Raw genomic sequence first — 21,413 nt, 5'->3', positions numbered from 1 at the left:
TGAGTCTTTGAACTCTACTGCACACAGATGTGGAGCTTTCACTTGAAATCTCCCTCCCTTTGGCAGTGAGGAGGACTCATAGCTCTTTGGGGCTTCAGATTGATAAGTAATTTCCTGATTCATTTCAAAAGCATCCTCCCAGGCTCCAAGCAGAGGCAGGGGGAGAGGAACCAGCCAGGCCCACGCTGTGCGGAGATGCCACGGCCTACACAGACCTCCCAATGGTTTGATCGAGCCTGAAAGAAAGGTTTGTGAACCTCACAAACAAAAATAAATCTCCTCCTCTATCTGTTGACTCACTCCCCGAATCACACTTGAGAAATAGCACAAAGAGTCTAGACAATATTTGATCTAAAAGTGTAAAATTCAAGTTGAACGGTATCTTATATTTCTTGCTGGGGGAAATCGGGGGCACCTTTGATGGGTCTTCACGGCAGGTCGTGATTGTTTTCTCATGAGCCACTTCAGAGAATGTTCTTAGAGACCAGGCCATCCAGCCCCTTCAGTTTACAGAGGAAGAAGATCAAGATGAGGGGTGACAGGCCTTGACCAGGATCACACAGGCCATGAGGGGAAGGATTGGAACCAAAAGACCTCCTGGCAGTCAAACCAGAACTCTGTCCCCTACAGGTAGGTGGAGACAGACACAAAATTTTGAGGTCTGGCTCTTGATCTTTAGGACACATGTCACTGGATACTTCTGTCCTTAATTCTTCTGTGTCTCAGTTTACCCAGCTACAAAATGGGAATTCTAATAATAGCTCTCCTTGCTTGGTCATACAATATGGTGATCTCTATGAATAAGCGTCATCAAGGATGAAAGCAATTACACTATATGATGGACTTTTATCAACCTGGCCCAAATTACACGCTTCTCTTCTCCTTTCCATTCTCATGTTCCACCAACATTATTTTCTGTGCTAGAAGAAGCCATCAAGTGACCTTGGGGGAAAAGGAAAATATTGGTTGGAAGATGGTATGGGGCATGGAGAAAACTTTCGACCTTGGAAAACCAGGTCAAGATCAGATGACTAGGTAGAGCAAGGCTTGACATTTGCTATGGAAAGGACACCGGGTCTGGAATCAGAAAATCAAGGCTTGGCCACTCTGCCTCTAACACTTACCAGCCAAGGGAGCACCATTTAAATATTCCAAACCACAGTGTCATCCCTGGAGACATGATCCCTGTCCTGCTGTGCTCACCTCCTTTTGCTGTGGTGAAATTCAAATGAGGTCTTCATTGAGATGGTGCTTATCAGCTTGTGCAGGCTTTGAAATTGGAAAGCAGTGTTTGCCAGCACTCAGCACAGCACTTCACACAGAACACATTGTTGATGGGGTGGTGCAACTATCACTTCCCATTTCATCTGTGGCATTGGCTCACAACCCTTAGTGCCTGAGATCCTGGGTCCTTGGCCTTTTGTTCTTCTCCTTTTAAGGAGTATATTTCACCTTTCTTCCCTGTCATCCCATCTCTTGGCACTTGTCTCCCCATGCTGGCCACTACTGGTTTTCTTAGAGTTTAAGTGTCCTTCCACTTCTCATGCAACAGTAAGAATAAAAACAAGGAGAAAACATTTGCTCAATCACATGGAAAACATCTGAAGTCTTGACACAGACTGGATCTTTGTTTTGGAAGTCATCACAACCAAACACCAAATGAATCGAGGTCAGCCTCATTTTTGAAAATGCTCAAGCCCCAAACCAGCTCATGTTTAGTTATTCCACTCACTTCCTTTGCCCTTTCATAAATCTATTCTTTAAGTGTCATTGCAATTAAGATTTGCACTTGATCATCTATAAGAGCAATTTTCTAAGTGAGCCTCATTTTAGTCTGATTAGGCTGCCATAACAAAATATCATAGACTGGCGGCTTCAACAACAGAAATTTATCTTCTCACAGTTCTGGAGGCTGGAAACCTGAGATCAAGGAACCAACATGATCGGGTTCTGAGGAGAGCCTTTTCCCTGGTTTGTAGACTGCCTCTTGTTGTGTCTGCTCACAAGAGAAGGAGAGATCTCTTTCTCTCTTCCTCTTTTTATAAGGCCACAGTCCTTTTGGATCAGGGCCCCACCCTTATGACCTCATTTAACCTTAATTACCTCCTAAAAATCCTATCTCTAGGTACATTCACATTGGGGGTCAGGGTCTCAACATATGAATTTTGCGGGGGACACAAATTCGGTCCATATCGAACCTGGAGAAAGTGAGAGAAGAGAACTAACATTTATTGAGCCCTTACTGGGCATAAGGTCCTACTTGTTTCTTTTCTCAGTCAATCTTCGCAACAACTATGATAGTCGGTATTTCCTTTTCCAAGGTCACAAAGCCAATAAGGGGCTGTGTCCAAATGTAAACTGTGGTAACCAAAGCTCTGCTCTTTCCATGACACATTCTGCCTCCACCTCTTTTTCTCTCCGTGATTCTGAGCCAGGAACCTCCATTTATCTTTTCTGCTAATTCCCAGTTCAGTTGCCTTGAGGCAGGACATTGTTACCCACAGCACTTTGAGAAGGCAAAGGGGGTAGAGGGAGCTCTGTGGTTTCCCTTGGGGTCCCCACTGAATTTAGGCTGACAGCTGTGGAGAGCCTGCCCAGAATGTTCTCTCCCTGCTTTCTTCTCAGCCTCCTTTATGTTGATAAATTTTTCTCATCATTTCAAACTCAGCTTGTGTTCCTTCCTCAGGGAAGCTTTCTTTGACCTGCTCCTCACCTACCTTAGCTCTCCCTTGCTCTCTCTTATATATTATCCTATACTCCCCCTTCATAATTTTTTTCCTTTTGTAAAACTTCATAAATGTTTCTTCACAGTTGTAGTAGTTGTTACAATAGCTATAATACTTCTAAGATAATTTGCATAATGTTTGTCTTTCTACTGGTTTGTAGACTCCCTGAGGGCAGGGATGTTTTTCCCACTGAAGTATCTGCAGCAATTAGACCACTAACAAGAAGACCTACAGGGAAGGAAGGGCGGGGTAGGAAAAGGTGAACCAAGGAAAATAAATAGTAGAAAGAGGCTAACAGATTCCTTTACAGTCATGTGACTGGCACATATATGCCTGAGAGAGAGCTCCATCTAATTGGAACCTTTATTAAGTCCTCTGCATACCACCAACTTTATTCTTCTCCTTGTTATTTTGCATGGGGGTTCTAGATTTGGCTGATCAAGGATGGAGTTCTTAGACTAAGGAGGGGTAGCTGAGGAACAGATCTCGTGTCACACCTGCTGGCCTGCTTGTCCACCTCTGGACTCCTGCAAGGGCAGCACAGCCTGGTTCTCTGCACGATGGGGATGCCTGTTCATATCCCGTCAGACTCAGTCTCCTTCAGGAAAGAGAGGAAGCCAGACCTTGGTGGGACAGGGTATGAAGAGGTATAGGGCCTGCCAGGAGGAATTTGTTACCAGGGATAGACATTCTCAGCTAAAGAAACCACATGCACGAAGACATGAAAAGATGGTGTTTTTTCTTCAGAGAACTACAAGGAGCACACTTTTGTTGGTGGGTTGCAAGGAAATGTGATACTATAAGTAAAAGAGTTAGATAAATATTTTGTGTTTTCATTATTATCTATTTCTCAGCATTGTTTGGTGGGTCAGTGAGAGAGTTCATGTGGAATTGTTTTAAAAACTGGAAAAATCCTATGAAAACTTGCTTATTATAAATTATTTTAGATGAAGATAGCTTGGAAGAGATACCAAGGAATTATGCTGGGAAACCGAATTATTTAAGAATGTCTTTTATATATAAACTGAAAATTTTTTCTAATTTCCTTCCTCTAATCCCCTTTTCAAAGACTAGATTATAAATTTATAGTATATGTTAAATATCAGTGAGCTGGGGTATATGTTTTCAGCTTGGCATCATCCATCCCTGGACCTTTCTACTCTCTCTCTTACAGACCAGGGAGTGGGAGCCTGGAATGACATTTCCCAGAATCCCTTGCAGTCAGGGTCCCTGATCAGAGCCAGCCAAGAAGGGCACTCACAGAGATGTGAAAGGCAGAAAGGACTAAGAGGACATTCTTTGGTGGCAGTTGCAGGCAGCGAGAAGACAGTCAACTGATGCAAGGTTTACAGGGGTTTCTATGTGAGATCCTGTAATCACACATTAGTGTGGCTTCCTAGCAATCCTGCACTTCTGGGTTTCCAGCAGAACAGTATGTTCTTTCTTCAGTTGTTGGTTCTACAGCCCCCTTTTAAAAAAAACTTTTTATTTAGAAATAATTATACATGAATCAACTAGTGTATATAATATACTAATATATAATAATATTATTATACTTAATTAATATGTAATAATAATTTATAATTATAATTTTAATTCAGAGGAAGTTGAAAAATTGTATAAAAACCAAATGAAAAAAAAAACTAGCCTCCCTCAAGGGTGACATCTTACATCACTGTAATAGGAGATCAAAACTGGAAATTGGCATCAGTGCAATAGTATTAACTAGACTACAGGACTTATTCAGATTTTAGCAGTTTTTGCATGGATTCCTTTGCATGTTGTATAGGTCAATGAAATTTGATCCTACGTATAGATTCTCTATAGTTCTTTCAATGATTGTTTAAGGCTTTGATTCTCATCTTGAATCCATACCTAGAGTGATTTTACCTAACTGAATCCTGACTGGTATGATGGAAAATTTCCTGGTGTTATCTCATATTTAAAGCCTGTAGTTAAGTTTTGTTTCTTACATTTACTTACTCAATTAACATATTGCTCATTGGGGTACCACCTCATACAGGTCAGAATGGCCATCATTAAAATGTCTACAAATAACAAATGCTGGAGAGGGTGTGGAGAAAAGGGAACTCTCCTACACTGTTGGTGGGAAAGTAAGTTGGTGCAGCCACTGTGGAAAACAGTATGGAGATTCCTCAGAAAACTAAAAATAGAATTACCATATGATCCAGCAATACCACTCCTGGGCATATATCCAGACAGAGCTATAATTCAAAATGATACATGCACCTCTATGTTCATAGAAGCACTATTCACAATAGCCAAGACATGGAAACAACCTAAATGTCTATCAATAGATGAATGGATAAAGAAGATGTGGTACATATATACAATGGAATACTACTCAGCTATAAAAAAGAATGAAATAATGCCATTTGCAGCCACACAGATGCCAACTAGAGATTACCATACTAAATGAAGTAAGTCAGAAAGAGAAAGACAAATGCCATATGATATCACTTATATGTGGAATCTAAAACATGATACAAATGAATCTACCTATGAAAGAGAAACAGAATCATGGACATAGAGAACAGACTGGTGTTGTCAAGGGGGAGGGGGTTGGGGGAGGAATGGAATGGAAGGTTGGGGTTAGCAGATGTAAACTTTTATATATAGAATGGATAAACAACAAGGTCCTACTATATAGCACAGAGAACTATATTCAATATCCTATGATAAACCATAATGGAAAAGAATATAAAAAAAGAATATATGTATATATATGTATAACTGAATCACTTTGCTGTACAGCAGAAATTAACACAACATTGTAAATCAACTATACTTCAATAAAAAAATGAAAAAAATTATTGCTCATTGGTACTTTTTTCCATCTGTTTTTTTTTACCCATTGTCTTTGCCCAGGGCATTGTCACATTACATCATTTACTGCAACAGATTTTTAGCTATTTCTTGGGCTTTTAATTGCTATATTCTCAAAGTCATCCTTATCATAATGGATCAAAAATACAATACTATTTTAATCATTCCTAAATAATGGTAAAATAATTTACATGTGATGACACAGGAAACAAAAAATTAGAGGTATAGGAATTGGATTGGAGGAAGCAAAGTTATTATTATTGAAAGATAACACAATTGTGCACCTAAACAATGCAAGCACATTTTAAAAGGCTATTAGAAATTATATATCTTCAATATGGCTGCCAGATTAAAAAAAGAATACACTAAAAATAGCTTTCCTATATTCCCAAAATAATCATATATAGAATAAAATGTTTAAAAAATTATCAAAAATCCTTGTGATAGCAAAATGAGGCTGGCTTCTCTGCAGAGGAAGGGGAGATCAGACTCTCCCTAACTCTGGGCTGTGTTTTCTCACTTGGGCACTTAATCAGCTTAACTTGTGCAAAGAGACTCACAAAATCTTGGTAAAATATATTTTTTTCCCTTAGGATTCTTACCTCTGACTCAATATCTACAAGTGATACAAATCTGGTCTTGGGGAAGCCAGTTTAGCAACAAACACTATAACACTGTTTGTCCCTAAGGAGCTAGATACATTTCCTCCCAAAGTGCCCTCCTCTGCAGAGATGCCCTCTGGTTTCAAATTAAATTTTTAAAAAAATTGTTTCCCATAATGACTTGAAACCACTTATTTCAGAACTTAATCTTTGCATTACATTCCACATTTAATTGGCTTTCCCAGAATAAATGAACTGTCTGCCCTACAGGACTATGCAAGCCTTCATTCTCTCTACTAATGAACTAAGAAGAAATCCTTACTAACATTTGTTAAGTGCTGGCACTGTTCATTGATTATTTCTAGGAGTTGTCTTAATTAATCCTCACACTCATATGGATAGAAAATTAAAGTCACTTATCCAAAATCTCGAGGCTACCGAAATGTAAAACCAAGATAAGAATCAGGTAGTGAGGCTCCAATCCTTTTCAATGCCACCAGAGTATACTGCTTTTCTTGTGGGTGACAATACTTTTCTTCCCACAAAAGTTTAAAAATCATTAGAGTCTGAGAGTCAGCCTGGGCTCTCAGGACACTGCTATGCATGAGCCCTAATGAACTGCATTGGCTACATCATCTTAGTCTAAAAAAGTAAATTTGTGCATAAATGGTACAAGTGGTACTATGTATTGACAAAAATTGTGAAATTGATGTGAATGCTGTTATTTGGAAAACCCAAAGGTAGTGGAAGTCCCAAGTATGTGACCCTGACTTGTGGATGGAACCCCTATCATGAGGGAGTATTTGAATTTGCCTCCAAAGTGGAGTTACTTCCTTAGAAATTCAGCACTTTAATAAGGGCAGCAAAATTCTCATCCCTCACCAAAGTTTAATTCAGAAGGCTCTGTTTTCCTCAAGATAACTCTCCTTCAAAGACTAGACATTGCTTTCTTTCTAATTTTATTTTAAGATTTTGATTGAAAACATTCAAATGCAGGCCTGGCTTCAAAGCATAGTTTGTAACCAAGAAGGAGTTCCTGGTTTACATTGCTTAATTAATGATAATATTGATTTAAAAGAAGAAGGAGTTCCCAAATCTCAGCAATTTCCATTAGTAGTAGGTGCAACCCCTATGTAAACAGTTAAACCAAAATGTCCCTTGAAAGAATTCAATCTAAAGTTCTTCCAGTCTCCAGTCTATTCATTTCACAATCATCACCATCTTCTTTGCTTTGCTTTTTTTCCCCCCAATTTTTTCATTCTTCATGCTCAGCATCATGACCATGCTGGCTCAGCAAGCCCACAGTAGTTGCACATACACTTCTTGTCCTAATCAACAGTGAAGTTTCCACTTACTTGGTGGATTAACCACTATAAATGTATTTAGTGAGGCTGGTGTGTTTTAGTCAAACAACACATAACAGCTCCTTTGAAGACCACAAACAAATCTAAATCACATGTTATTTGAAAGGTGAATATGTTACCAAACAAAAAAGGAAAAGAAAAAGAAGAAAATAAGAGAGAGAAGGAAGATGGGAAGGAAGGAAAGAATGAAAGGAAAGAGGAAAAGGGAGAAAGAAAAACACTGAAATAAAAACAAAGAAAACAGAGGGGGAAGGCAAAGCAAAGGAGCAGATCATGTAACTCTAAATAAAACACATGGTCTATGCATTTTTCCATGGGACTATCTATAGAAATAGTATTTCCCTACTATTTCGATGGTTTTGGGTGTACCATAGCATGTCAATCTTCTATTGATGCAACAAACTAATAAACTGACCTAACAAGACCTCAACTGCAGTTAAGATTTACACTTACAAGTGCTGTCTTTGAGCAGGGTGACCAGCTGTCCTGGTTTGCCTGGGAATGAGGGGATTCCCCAACATGGGACTTCCAGTTTTAAAACAGGGATAGGTTAGATAAACCAGGAAGGTTTGCATGGGACTGAGGAATTTTCCAGGGTGTGAGACTTATACATTGCTAACACCAAGAAAATCCTGGGCAAACTGAGAAAAGTTGGTCACTTTGTCTTATGTCCTTTGACTATAGTGTAGGAAACTGTTCAGCTAATTTTAGCACATCTCCTGTGTGCCAGGATCTGTAATAAGTGTTGTACATACTGTAGTGGACTTCTTTTCCCCTTCCTGTCTAATACCCCAGTATTCTTTGGGTACTGCTTCACTATCTTTTGTGGCTCTAATCAGGCTCTCATGTATAGTGCCCTTCGCTCCCGCCATCTCCTTGGAGGTGAGAAAATCAACCAGGCTGGACCAAGCCTAGTAGTTGGCACCTGACACAATGGAAACAGTGATTAGCTGAACATGTAACACAAGAAAAACAGCCTTTGGGAGAGAGCAGTCCCTTTTGCTTCCGGTGAAGACTATCATTGGTCATCCTGTCCACCATACCTGACAAAGTCAACAGACACAGAAGGAGGTAGGGCAGCAGAGAGAGAGAGAGTGAGGATACAGTGCATTATTTGAGCCCCTGGATCCTGCCATGCATGAAGGTGGCACCATTCCTAGATTGCCCAATTACATGAGTTAATGCATTCTCTCCCCTTTTAAAAACATTCTAGCTTTATCGATGTATAACTGACAAATAAAATGGAAAGATATTTGAAGTGTACATTGTGGTGATTTGATATATATTCCCTTTTTCTAAAGCTACTTTGAGTCGGGTGCCTGTCACGTGCAACAGTAGAGTTGTGACTCATAGGCATACATGGACTTAGTCTTCTAATTTGGACTCAGTCCTGTGAAACAGGTACAGGCCGAACCATATGAAATCACCAATATTTGACTTCTCTTGACTTCAAATATGGCAATTTCACTTGGCTCAACTTAAGTATTATTTCCATTTTACAGGTGAGGAAAAAACTCAGTGGTGATAAGTAGTATGCCTAGTGTTGCACATTTATTAGATAGCACACCTGGAATCAAATCCAGGTCTGTTTGATTTTTAAGTACACAAATACATTTCCAGTTGTTTATGCTGCCTGACAAAAAGAAATCTCTTGAGAGCTACCTTTTGCTATCTAACAAATGCCTTGAAAAGACACTAGGTTATGACTCATACCCTATGTATGAAGTTGTATATGGTGCCAAACACCTACTTATTGCTTCCAAAATTCCAGTTTCACTGGATGTTTTATGAAGAGAGGTCTGATACATAAGTGTGTCAAGCAAGATGGAAACCTCATTCAACACTGTTGTGAATTTACATTTTGGTAGGGATAAACCTCCAGGCGACCACATATCAGATTTCCAAATTTACTCCAGCTTTGGTTTTCACTGACAATCAAGAGATTCAATTTTTGACAAAGGAGAGGTTCTTTACCCATTCTACTCTCTGTACAGGGATTGTTTAATTGTTTCCCATAACTCAAACCTAATGCATTTATAATGCAGTTGTGTCAGTGAGATAAGCATTCTGGGTATTTTCTTTTATCATCGGCATCCCGTGCACTTGCCCACTGATGTAACAGAATGATGCTTGCTCAGAAAACATTTCCTTCCATGGTGGTGCTTTACATGCTCTAAAAACCTCAGAGTAGGATTTGGTGAAGTTCCTGTGTCATTTTTTAAGCATTTTTTATATGTGAGGCTATTATAATTCAGGATTGTCTATTAATTTTAACAAATGGTAGAGAAAAGAGTCTTGTTACAGCATGGATGTTATTCTATAGTAAATATCTTTGGCACTATCTGCTGAGCATCTCTTTTGCATGAATTTCCCTCCCTCACTAACTGGTGGCAGGCTATAGTCATCAGCTATTGCAGCTATAATGCTGCAGCATGATAAAAAAATCTCTAAAACAAGCATTTCCTTTCTCTCATCATGGTAGGTCTGAAACTTGTCTAAGATCACACACTTGGTAAATGATGAAGCTGAGATTCATTTGTTCAATGGATATCATTGAGCTCCTATTAAGTGCCAAGCAAAAGAAGATGCTGATAAAAACCAAACGAAAGGCTATTTATTTCTTAGCTGATGACATTGCAAGTAAAAACAATATCATTACAGCTCTGGAGAGGAAATCAAAAATAGAGAATATATCAAGCAGGAAAAATTTGACATGATCTAACAAAGTCAGCAGTGCTGTGTTTGCCAGAGGTTGGGGATATGGACACACTGGCCAGACCAGTAGCTATAGTCAATTAGACAATGCAGATATAAAGGCACTCCAAGGGGAAGCTGGTACTGCATTTCTAATTTCCTTTGCGAGAGAGGACAAAGAAAAGGGAAATATTTAAAACCATTTTTGAGTGTCTATTCTGTGCCAGGCGTTGTCACATGAGAAAAATCCACATGGAGATCTTCTGAGAAAAATGCATTTCACATTTCACATCTCTCTGGATATCATTTTCTTTAGGAAATGATTTTCTAATGCAAGGATAGTGTTCTTTCTTTTTTAGCATTGTTTTAGTTTGTGTCTAGCACATTGCAAGACCCCAGTGAATGGTAGTCTTCTTGGCAGACTCTGTTAGTTGCTTCTCAATGCCGATTTTGATATTCTTTCTCACTAACAGAGGTCTCATCTGTTTGGGGGCAGCAATGGCACCTGGTAAACACCCATCTTCCCAGACTCCCTGTGGTCAGTGAAGGTCATGTGACCCACCCAGTAGGGACAATAATATGTAAGCAGAGGTTGATGGAAGATGTTGCTGGGAAACTTCCAAAAGAGGAAAGACAGCTGGTGTCACCTGTTCAGATTCTGTTCTTTGTATTTTGCCTTCACGCAGAAGGCAGTTATGACACTGATGTAGACTCGACATCTTGTGATCCTGATAAAGAGAGCCATATACCAAGATGGAAAAGCAGAAAGGTAGAAGGGACCTGGGTCTCTGATGAACTTGTGGAGCCATTGTACCAACCCTTAACTGCAAACCTCCAAACTCACTTCTTTTTAGGTGAGAACCACAAGCCCCTATTTAACCAGGGCACTGAAGTTGAGTTTCTGTTATAATACATGAAGTCACACATTCTTGATTGGCACAGCTCTACTTCACCTTCCCACCCTGTTCTCAATATGGACTATTTTCAGATTTGTGTATAATACTTCATGGTTGCAAAAGATTTGGCCTCTCTTTGAACAAACATTCTGGAATAGTTCATTTTTCTTTCTAAATGAGGCATTATTTGGCTGCAATATAACAAAATTCTGCTTGAAAGAAAACACCAATTAAACATGTCTTTTTTTTTTAAACCAGTCATCCAATACACACTCATGATAGCCTACAGAAACAGCTCCAAGCTGGCTGAATGACTGTGCTGAGCTTGATTTTGCCAACCATGGCAACATAAGAGAAAACAAAAATCAGAGCTTAAAATAAAAAAGGACATCCAATGGAAAGTGATGCAAGCAAGGAATTCACAAGGCTTCTTTTAAGGCTTGAACTCTTTAATCCTATAACTTCAGCAGTGAAATTTGCTAGAAGAAAAGCAAAGAATTTCAGGGCAGAAAATCCAGGTTCAAATCCCCACTGAATCACTTACCAGCTGCAGGATTTGGGGCAAGCCTTTTCATTGGTCTAAGCTTTAGTTTTCCATACTGCAAAATTATGATGATAATGATAACAACAACAACAACATCAGTACCTACCTAAAGAGTTGATATAAAAGTAAGGTGATGTATGTGAAAGGGATCTGTACGTACTAAAATATTACACAAGCTTTCATTGTTACTGAGAGGTGAAAATACACGTCAAGTATGAAATAGCACTTGTTTGTCTAGTTGCTTTCTAGCACGGATGCATGGTCTAGAGGTGTGAAACTGAGTTGCTAAAGGATATATGGACTGTAAGTTCTCTGTTGAAGATGAGCAATGAAGGCCTTGCATGGTTATAATTAAATGTTTCTGCAAACGTAGGCATCAGTCATTAATGGCGGTGGGGAAAAAAGGAAGAAAACGGTAATTTTTTTGAGCACTTATGGCACTTTGGTGTTTTACATATATGATCTCCTATAATTAATTGGAGGTGTGAAGCTGCATCCACAAATCCTCCAAGGACAGAGCTTTTACATTTACATAAGTGGAGCTATCCTGGATGCAAAGTTGGTTGGATGGCATGGCTAAGGCAGAAGGTTGAAGAACGATGACTCAGGTAGGTAAGTCTGGGTCTGGACCAGGCTGAGGGGAAAGGTCTGGGATCTGAAGTTAGATTATTAATCACTCACAGAAGGATGAGAGCCTCCTTAACCTTGGATTAAGCCCTTTTATCTGGAGGAGAAGAAGGGAAAATAATTTCTAACCATTAAGATGGGCTCCATCAGCTCTCCATACTTACACCTCTTAGGTAATAATGAGTGCAAACATTTTGCTGTGTGGCTGGTACTGTGCTGAATACTTTAAATTATTAAGTCACTTATCTCCACAACAACCCTGTGAGGTAGGTATTATGATTATCCCTCTCTATTCCTCTATTTTCCAGATGAGAAAACTGAGAAATAGAGAGTTTAAGTGACTTGCCCCAAATCACCCAGTTGGATTGGGATTGAGGTAGCCTGGCTCCAGGGCCCTGCATTTCATGATGATGTTATTTTACCTCTTAAGGGGGAAATAAAGCAGAACATATGTCAGACAGCTGGGCCGTGAATCTTGAGGACTCATTTCCTTAAGAAAGTCCAAAGAGTTCGTGTGTTTTCTTGGTGAGATAAAGGCTGAAGAATTGCCGAGAGATCCTTTTGGCGTTTCAGTGAATTAAAATGTAACCCTCTACTCATATACAGCAAAGATTCTCCTTATTCTAATGTGAGATTTAGGAATTTGGGAAGACATCTGGAATTTATTTATGCCATTTGGGTTTTGAAATTCAATATTAACTTCTTATACTGAAAGAGAAGAAGTCAGAGTGGGTCAGATTAGCGAAATCTGACACACAGGACATAGATTGGCGAACTTGGCTTTACTCTCTGGCTAAAATATTGCTCCAAATACCCTGGACCATTCCTCTCCAAAAGAAAAAACACATTTTTGAAATCATTTTGACCTTCTGTATATATGTCAATGGAATAGGCTGTATTTCAGGGTTTTCTTTCTCTTCCAGATAACTTTGTAAATGCTCAAGTGATTCACTTGCCCATGCTAAGATTAAATATGGCACCAAGATAATTAGAAAAGTATCAGGTTGACTGTGTCCGTTTTTCATTCTGATCCTGGGGAAGCAGCATGGGTTTCGGAGACAGGCAGCCAAGACTGGTTTTTCCAGTTGTGTAATTTCTGGATAATCTCCCCAAACCAGTTTCTAAACCTAGAGGATATCTCACGCAGAAGGTGTGAGGTGGAAAGCAGGGATAAAAACTGGGGATATTTCAGATGGCTCATTATGACCAAAGTGGAAATTACTTGTGAGGCCAGTTAGGTGATGGAACCTAAGAGGTAAGATCATAAGAAGCCTTGTCCCAAGCCAGGTGTTTGGACTCTTTCCTGAAAGCAATAGGGAACTAACAAAGGGTTGTTTTAATTGTAATCTTTTAAAACACTGAACAGAACTGTGTTTTTAAAATAATGAATGTAATAGCTTATTGTAGAAAAAAATAGATAAAGAAGAAGGGAAACACTTTGAACTAAACTTCGAGAGTTTTGTTAACCTCTTGGGAATGTTTTCCTTTCTTACAGATGGATGTTTTAATAAAATGTAATCAGATTGTAACCACTGTTTTATAATCTTCTTTTCTATTACAATTTTATAAATACCTATGTAAATCAATGTAGATTTGTTCACATTGTCATTTTAATAGCTGTATTGATGTGCCATAATTTCTTTAATATTGTTCTATCCTTGGGTGTTTCCACATGTTGGGATAATAAAGATCCCTGTAATGAACATCTAAACTAAATTTTATTTTATTTTATTTTTTTGTGGGTTTTTAATTTTGGCCGTGCCACGGGGCTTGAGGGATCTTACTTCCCCAACTAGGGATTGAACCTGAGCCCTTGGCAATGAAAGCATGGAGTCCTAACCACTGGACTGCCAGGGAATTCCCTGTAACTAAATTATAGCACATGTCCATAATAATTTCCTTAGTATAAACTTTAAGACATGGAAGGATGTGCTTATTTTAAAGAGTTTCACATATATTGCCAAGGTACTCCTCAGTAAAATTGTGTATTGATACCTTAACCAGCAGAATTTGAGGCTACTCATTTCATTCTAGAGCCTAAGCAGGACATGGCAGTTAATTTCTGATAGATTAGAAACAATGTTCCAAGAAAGCAACAAAGATGGTGAAATAAGAGTAATTACGAGGAATGGGGATTTCCAATGTGGGAAATTGCCAACTTGAAAGAGGGAACTGGTAGCATCTTCAGATATTTGAGAGACCACAGTGTGGAAGGAGGCTTGACTCTGTTCTGGGTAATTCTCAAGGACAGAGCTAGGATCAATTAGTAGGAGTCCCAGGAAGAGAGTCTGCCTTAATAGGAGGAAGATTTTTTTTTTTTAATCAATTTCATGCTGAAATATGCAAATGGCTGAGGTAGTATCTTGGTAAGATGTCTCAGGGATAATTCCAGTTGTTTTCTGTGTCCTTTCAAGGGAAAAAAACCAATTCTACAATGCAACATTTTATCTTTTTCAACATCCATGATGTCCTCTGGGCTAGTTAATATTTACACATCTTAAAAATAAATTGAGTTGATAGAAATTGACCGGAGTCCTGCCAGGCTGAGTTTAAATGCAAATGTTAAGTGTGTGAATAAATTTTAGATACAGTCAATACTCATTATTTGTGAATTCTGTATTTGCAAATTTGCCTACTTGCTGAAATTTATTTGCAACCCCCAAATCAATACTCATAGTGCTTTCCTGGTCGTTTGCGGATATGCACAGAACTGCAAAAATTTGAGTCACCTGACGTGCATGTTCCCAGCTGAGGTCAACCAAGGCTATGGTTTACTTTCTTCTTTCAGCTTTCGTACTATAAACAAGTATCCGTTTCATAGTCTATGTACTGTCATGTTTTTTGCACTTTTTGGTTTTTGTTGGTGATTTTGCTGTTTAAATTGGTCCCCAAGCAGAGAAGTGCTGTCTAGTGTTCCTAAGTGCACAAGAAGGCTGTGATGTCCCTTATGGAGAAAATATGCGTGTTAGATAAGCATCATTCAGGCATGAGTTACATTTCTGTTGCCTGCATTCAATGCTAATGAATCAACAATATGTATTAAAGTGTCTTTAAACAGAAACACATGTAACACAAGGGTATGTGTAGGTCAATTGCTGAAAATGCTGTGACCAGAGACTTCCAGGAACCTAACTTTGTATTTCCCCTAGGAGAAATGAATTTGCTAATTCAGCCTTTGGAGTGACCTTAAATAGAACATAGCTACTGTGAACAGCAAGAATTGACTAAATGTGTTCTTAAAAGACTGATGGAGTCCTTTTGCTTACAGAACCCAACTCTCAAATGCCTAGTCACCCACCCCAATCCCAAAGCCCTGATTACTCAGAGGATAGCTGGCTGTCCAAGTGGAGTACTTGAGGCTTTTCAGTGAGCCAGACCATGCTATTACACCTGCCAGGCCTTGATGGAGGAGGCCAAACCCAACCAAGTCAGGGATCAGGGACAGCCCAAGTCTAGTGACATTGCCTTTTTCTGGGATGAGTTATTTAAATATAGTCTGTCTTCTAATAGTTAGGGCCTGTGTTTTCCTCCTATTTAATCTCCCTTAACATAGAGCACAGTTTCAAGTGACATGAAAATCTTTCTGGATGGGGAGTAGCAGTGAACCTTAACGAGCCTTAAAAATAACTGCTGTGAAAAGACCAAAACTCTAATTTGAAAAGATACATGTACCCCAATGTTCATTGCAGCACTATTTACAATAGCCAAGACATGAAAGCAACCTAAGTGTCCATCAACAGATGTATGGATAAGGAAGATGTGGCATATATATATATGTTGTATATATATATATATATATATATATATATTATATATATATTATATATATTATATATATATAATATATATATATATATAATATATATAATATATATAATATATATATTAATATATATAATATATATATATATAATATATATATATATATATATATATACAACGGAATATTCCTCAGCCGTAAAAAAGAATGAAATAATACCATTTGCAGCAACATGGATGGAACTAGAGATTATCATACTAAGTGAGGTAAGTCTGGCAGAGAAAGACAAATATCATGTGATATCACTTATATGTGGAATCTAAAAAACGGATACAAATGAACTTATTTACAAAACAGAAACAGACTCACAGACACAGAAAACAAATTTATGGTTACCAAAGAGGAAAGGGGACATGTCTCCTTCCTGACTGTCCTCTGTGGTTTGTCTGTGAGAACTGCTGATAGCAATATGTCTTCAGGAAATGCCAAAATTAGGCACCGTGCCCCCCGTTTAAAGCAACTGCTGTAATGCCAGATGGTCAGTTCAAAGATATCAGCCTATCTGACTACAAAGGAAAATATGTTGTGTTCTTCTTTTATCCTCTTGACTCCACCTTTGTGTGCCCCATGGAGATCATTGCTTTCAGTGATAGGGCAGAAGAATTTAAGAAACTCAACTGCCAAGTGATTGGTGCTTCTGTGGATTCTCACTTCTGTCACCTGGCATGGATCAACACACCCAAGAAACAAGGAGGACTGAGACCTGTGAACATTCCCTTGATATCAGACCCCAAGCGCACCATTGCTCAGGACTATGGGGTCTTAAAGGCCAATGAAGGCATCTCATTCAGGGGCCTTTTTATTATTGATGATAAAAGGTATCCTTTGACAGATTACCATAAATGACCTTCCTGTTGGCCGTTCTGTGGATGAGACACTGAGACTAGTTCAGGCCTTCTAGTTTACTGACAAACATGGGGAAATATGCCCAGCTGGCTGGAAGCCTGGCAGTGATACCATCAAGCCTGATGTCCAGAAGAGCAAAGAATATTTCTCTAAGCAGAAGTGAGCGCTGGGCCATTTTAGGGCCAGGCTGCAGTAGGTGGCCATGAGAACAAAACTATTGTCTTTTGTACTATTGTCATGCTTAAAACACAGACCTTACAGTCAGCCCAGATGTGGTGTGGTACAGGATAGGCCTTTCCTGCAGGGTTTGGGGAGGCCAGCCTTTCTTCCTCTGGAGGGAATGGCCTGAGCTGTATTATGGGGCAGGCAAACTGATGTGTATAGTAGTAGGGTATCACTTTTGGTCTTTTGTAGTTTTATTAAACTTGAGCTGAGACCTTGTTGATTCTTCATTTTCGGGGGGCATTAGCCTTTGAGTGTAAGAGGAATTTACTTTTTGCTTTCCCTCTTTAGGGGAAAATGAGGTGTGAGAGCTGCCTCAGAATCAGGAAATTATATTGAGGGGAAATGCAAGTAGATAACAGGGAATGGACCTGAAGCAAGGTGTTTCATTTCACCATATCTGGAGAAGAGCAAGACCTACTACAGTATTGGCCAAGGCACTGCAATTTATGCTATAGGCTGGGTTGCAGCTTAAGAGCCCAATGAGATTACGGACATTTACTTTTATTCTACTGGGAGGGCTGTATGAAAACCTGAAGCTTGGCCTCTTCTGATAAATGCCTGGTACTGGTTCTGTAAAAGATCAGAGTTAGAGGCTTCAGTACCTTTGGAACTAAAAGGGAGAGGGGGACACAAACACAAGCACTGGTGTTCATAGGGTAGGGCTTTCTGTGTCAAAAGCATAGTGATGAGCACCTCGTGGCTTCCCAGGGTTTCTATCCTTGATTTACGGGTAGTTCTTTCTTGTCCTCACATCATTGTCCTGAGGGAGGGTTGTCAGTGGGGCAAAGGTGGATTCCTCCTGGGCTCTTGAAGCTAAGGCAGATGCAGGACTGAGAATCCTTCTGTGTATCATGTGGTCCCCTTCTAGACACCTTCCAGACACGGCTACCCCAGCCTACCTACCCCTCCAATATTCAGACAAGCAAGAGCTATGAACAGCAATGTAGGATTCCCGGGGCCTTCAATAATAGCTTATTATATGCCAGGCACTATTCGTATTTATTCAGTCTCCATAATAACCCTCTGAGGCAGGTACCGTTATTTAGGGGATAGTTGCTTCTTAAGCCCTGTAACAAGTAGCATCTTGAAGCACTGCAGAGAAATGGTAACAGGTAATAATCCCATATTCCAAGGCAGGTGGCAAGTCTGGATCTGCTTTGGTCTTTTGACCAAACTTCTTTGAGCCTTGTTATCTTCATTTAAGATCTCTACTATAATTCTTTATCAAAAATGATCATCTTGTACCCAATAAAAGTCTTGTCTAGCCAAAATAAAGAGGAAAGTGGGGGATGGATAATTAGGAGTTTGGGATTAACATATACACACTACTATATATAAAATAGATAAACAAGAAGAACCTACTGTATAGTACAGGGGACTCTATTCAATATCTTGTGATAACCTATGATGGAAAAGAATCTGAAAAATATATATATATATGTATAACTGCTATACACCAGAAACTAACACAACATTGTAAATCAGCTATACTTCAGTTAATAAAAATAACTGTTGACACTTACTGAGCATTAAGAAGACTGAAAAATGTATGAAGGACTTTGGTGAAAGATGTTGTGCCAATCTCCCACCCAGAAGATTTCTCTGCAGACCAGTAACTAAAGGGTTAATGTCTGGCAGAGCCGGGGGTGGGGGCGGGGTGTGGGGAGGGGGGCTTCCATCCCCCAGCTCCAACCTCCAGATTGCTGAGCCCTGGGCACATGATCTCAGTTAATCTCCAGCACCGCCCTCTACATTGCCCTTCTTATCCACATTTCTTTGATGAGAAAAGTAAGCTTTAGAGAAGGTGTGAGACGTGTCTAACACACACAACTAGAAAGTGGCAGCACTGGGGTTTGAGCCTAACAGTTTGCAAGCAGCCAGTCCATGTCTGCAAACTGGCAGCCGAATTTGATCCACTACTTTGTTTGGGGTTTTACAGGTGATCTGAATTAGTTGCTATTATTTAAACATTGGGAAGTAAATTGAGGGTGGCCGAGAAACTGGTACCAGAGAATGGAAGCTCTGGTTTTCAGGTCTTCACTCAGCCCACTGCATTCATTTGCATTTCCTGCCTGGCTCTGGAGGCATTGATTTATGATCATGCTGACCTCTGTAGTCAGCCACTTACTTTGAGTATAATGCTGTCATCTCTATTATTTCATCTCATCCTCATGCTTTTGTGACTATTCTGCAGCTGAAGGAATTTGCCCAAGATTAGATGTCTAAGTGAGCTGAGATGCAATCTTATTTCTCCATCTCATCCTCATGCTTTTATGATTATTCTGCAGCCGAAGGAATTTGCCCAAGATCAGATGTCTAAGTGAGCTGAGATGCAATCTTATTTTTCCAGCCTCTTCTCCCACACCGTCTTCTTGAATGATGCACAGACCCACTGCCCGCGAAAAGCAAGGTCTGGTTAGGATGTTCCTAATGCAATTGACTCTGGAGATTGCTCTGATAAAAGCGAGGATCCAGCGGCGCAGAGCAGGGGTGGGGTGAGGCAACAATGTCTCTATGGAAAATTGTTCTTTAAGTGTGAAGTTCAAGTGAGCCCTTCACGTTCTGCCATTCCTGCTTTGGGGCTGTAGTTTAAATTTGTGTTCTAGGGCATTGGGAACAATTCTCTAAGAGGCAAGCACATTTTTTCCCCCAAGCAGCTTGCTTCTCATCACCATCTCCTTGCTTCCTAAGGTCAACATGCTGGTAGTGGGGGCCCTCTTCTTTAGTAGGTGTTCTCTGCTGGAAGTGTTCCTGGAATTCGCTCACTGTCAGGATGACATTTCCACATCAAAGGCCACAGGAATTAAGCCATTCCATGGGAGCCCATTGGACAGACCACAAACAGCCTAAAGATGCCTGCCTCATCCAAACAGCCCACAGCGCAGCCAAAATGGCATGCAGAGCCTCCCGACAGCCATGGCCTTGAGTGTCATGGAATTCTTCTGAGGAAAGTCCCCCAGCTGGTCTCCCCACTTCCAGTCTCTCTTCCAAACCATGGCCAGCTTAATCCTTCTAAAATTCTGTTTCCTTCTTGTCTCCCTCACTCAAAAGCCTTTGATGTGTTCCCAGTTCCTTGAAAATAAAGTCAAAATTAACCTCTCCTGTATTCTGTGTCCTTCACGGCTTGAACCTTTTCCAACCCTTATCTAACTTTCATCTCACTACTTTCCTTCCGGAACATTCTTCTCTGATCAAACAGGGATACTTGGCCTTCACCAAGGACTCCATCTGCAAATCTCTCTTTTTTTTTTTTTTTTTTTGTTCTCCAGTGGGTGTGTGGGTCTGTATCCTTTCAAGACCCAGTCCAACCTTCTCTCTTTTGATGTTTAAGACTTCTGATTCTCATTTTCCCTAGTTGGAAAGTGCGTTGTGATGAGGATTAAGTTCACTTAACTAGCTGACCACAGAAACTGCTGTGGAGGAGGAGGAGATGGTGGTGCTTCTTCATGGAGATCCACGAATATTGGGATGTCCCTTGACTGAAGCTTTAGACTCACACAAAACATCAGCTTCCAGTTTCCAAGTGTTGAAATGAATACAAGGCTTATCAACTCACTATATAATATATTTCTTTTTTGTTACCTTCTAAGGTTCATTCATTCACTGATCCAAACACAATTTGGATAAATAGTAGTCTCAATCTATACTTCAACTCATATCTTATCCATACACTTGCCACATTTTCTATTTCTTTTTCTTTCTTGGTAAATGGGACTAATACCATTCTGAAGGGGTAACTGGGGGGACTGAATGAGATAATGTTCATCCATTATTGTGTCTGGCATGTGTAAGGCACATGCCAGACACAAAATTGGCACTTAGCAAATGCCCCAGCTTTCCTTTTGATGAATTTTGTAATCAATCCGGGACATCACAGACAGGAAGCTTGTCCAAATTACCACAAATTCCCTGGACTGATTTTGGTCTGAGATACAAGCTCTACCTGAAGTATTTGTATTTCATAGGTGTATTGCATGGCTTCTCTTGAATTTTTATTAGACTAATTTTTGAAGAAAATCTGAAAATAAGAGCCAAAAGAAAATGTTCAGCCAATCCTTCCTTTTATGGGTATTTTGGCAATTTTTCTGTTCAAACTAAACAGTCTCTGTTATGTTCTTACCCAACTTGATTCTCAAAGAGTCTAAAACTTGTCCTGGAATGAACTTGCTGGCCAGTTTCTTTTAAAATATTATATTAAAATGTGTTTTAAAAAGGCAACACA

The 21,413-nt window shown here is 39.6% G+C and overlaps 1 pseudogene; it reads left to right on the top strand.

Moving 5' to 3' along the window:
- Window positions 1-16,529: 16,529 nt before the first annotated feature.
- LOC133092032 (peroxiredoxin-1-like) lies at window positions 16,530-17,175 on the top strand (annotated as a pseudogene).
- The last annotated feature ends 4,238 nt before the right edge of the window (window positions 17,176-21,413 follow it).

The sequence above is a fragment of the Eubalaena glacialis genome, chromosome 5, assembly GCF_028564815.1.
Source record: "Eubalaena glacialis isolate mEubGla1 chromosome 5, mEubGla1.1.hap2.+ XY, whole genome shotgun sequence".
Taxonomy (NCBI): domain Eukaryota; kingdom Metazoa; phylum Chordata; class Mammalia; order Artiodactyla; family Balaenidae; genus Eubalaena; species Eubalaena glacialis.
Note: the sequence above shows the minus strand (reverse complement) of the source record. Positions and strands in the feature narration are given on the sequence as shown.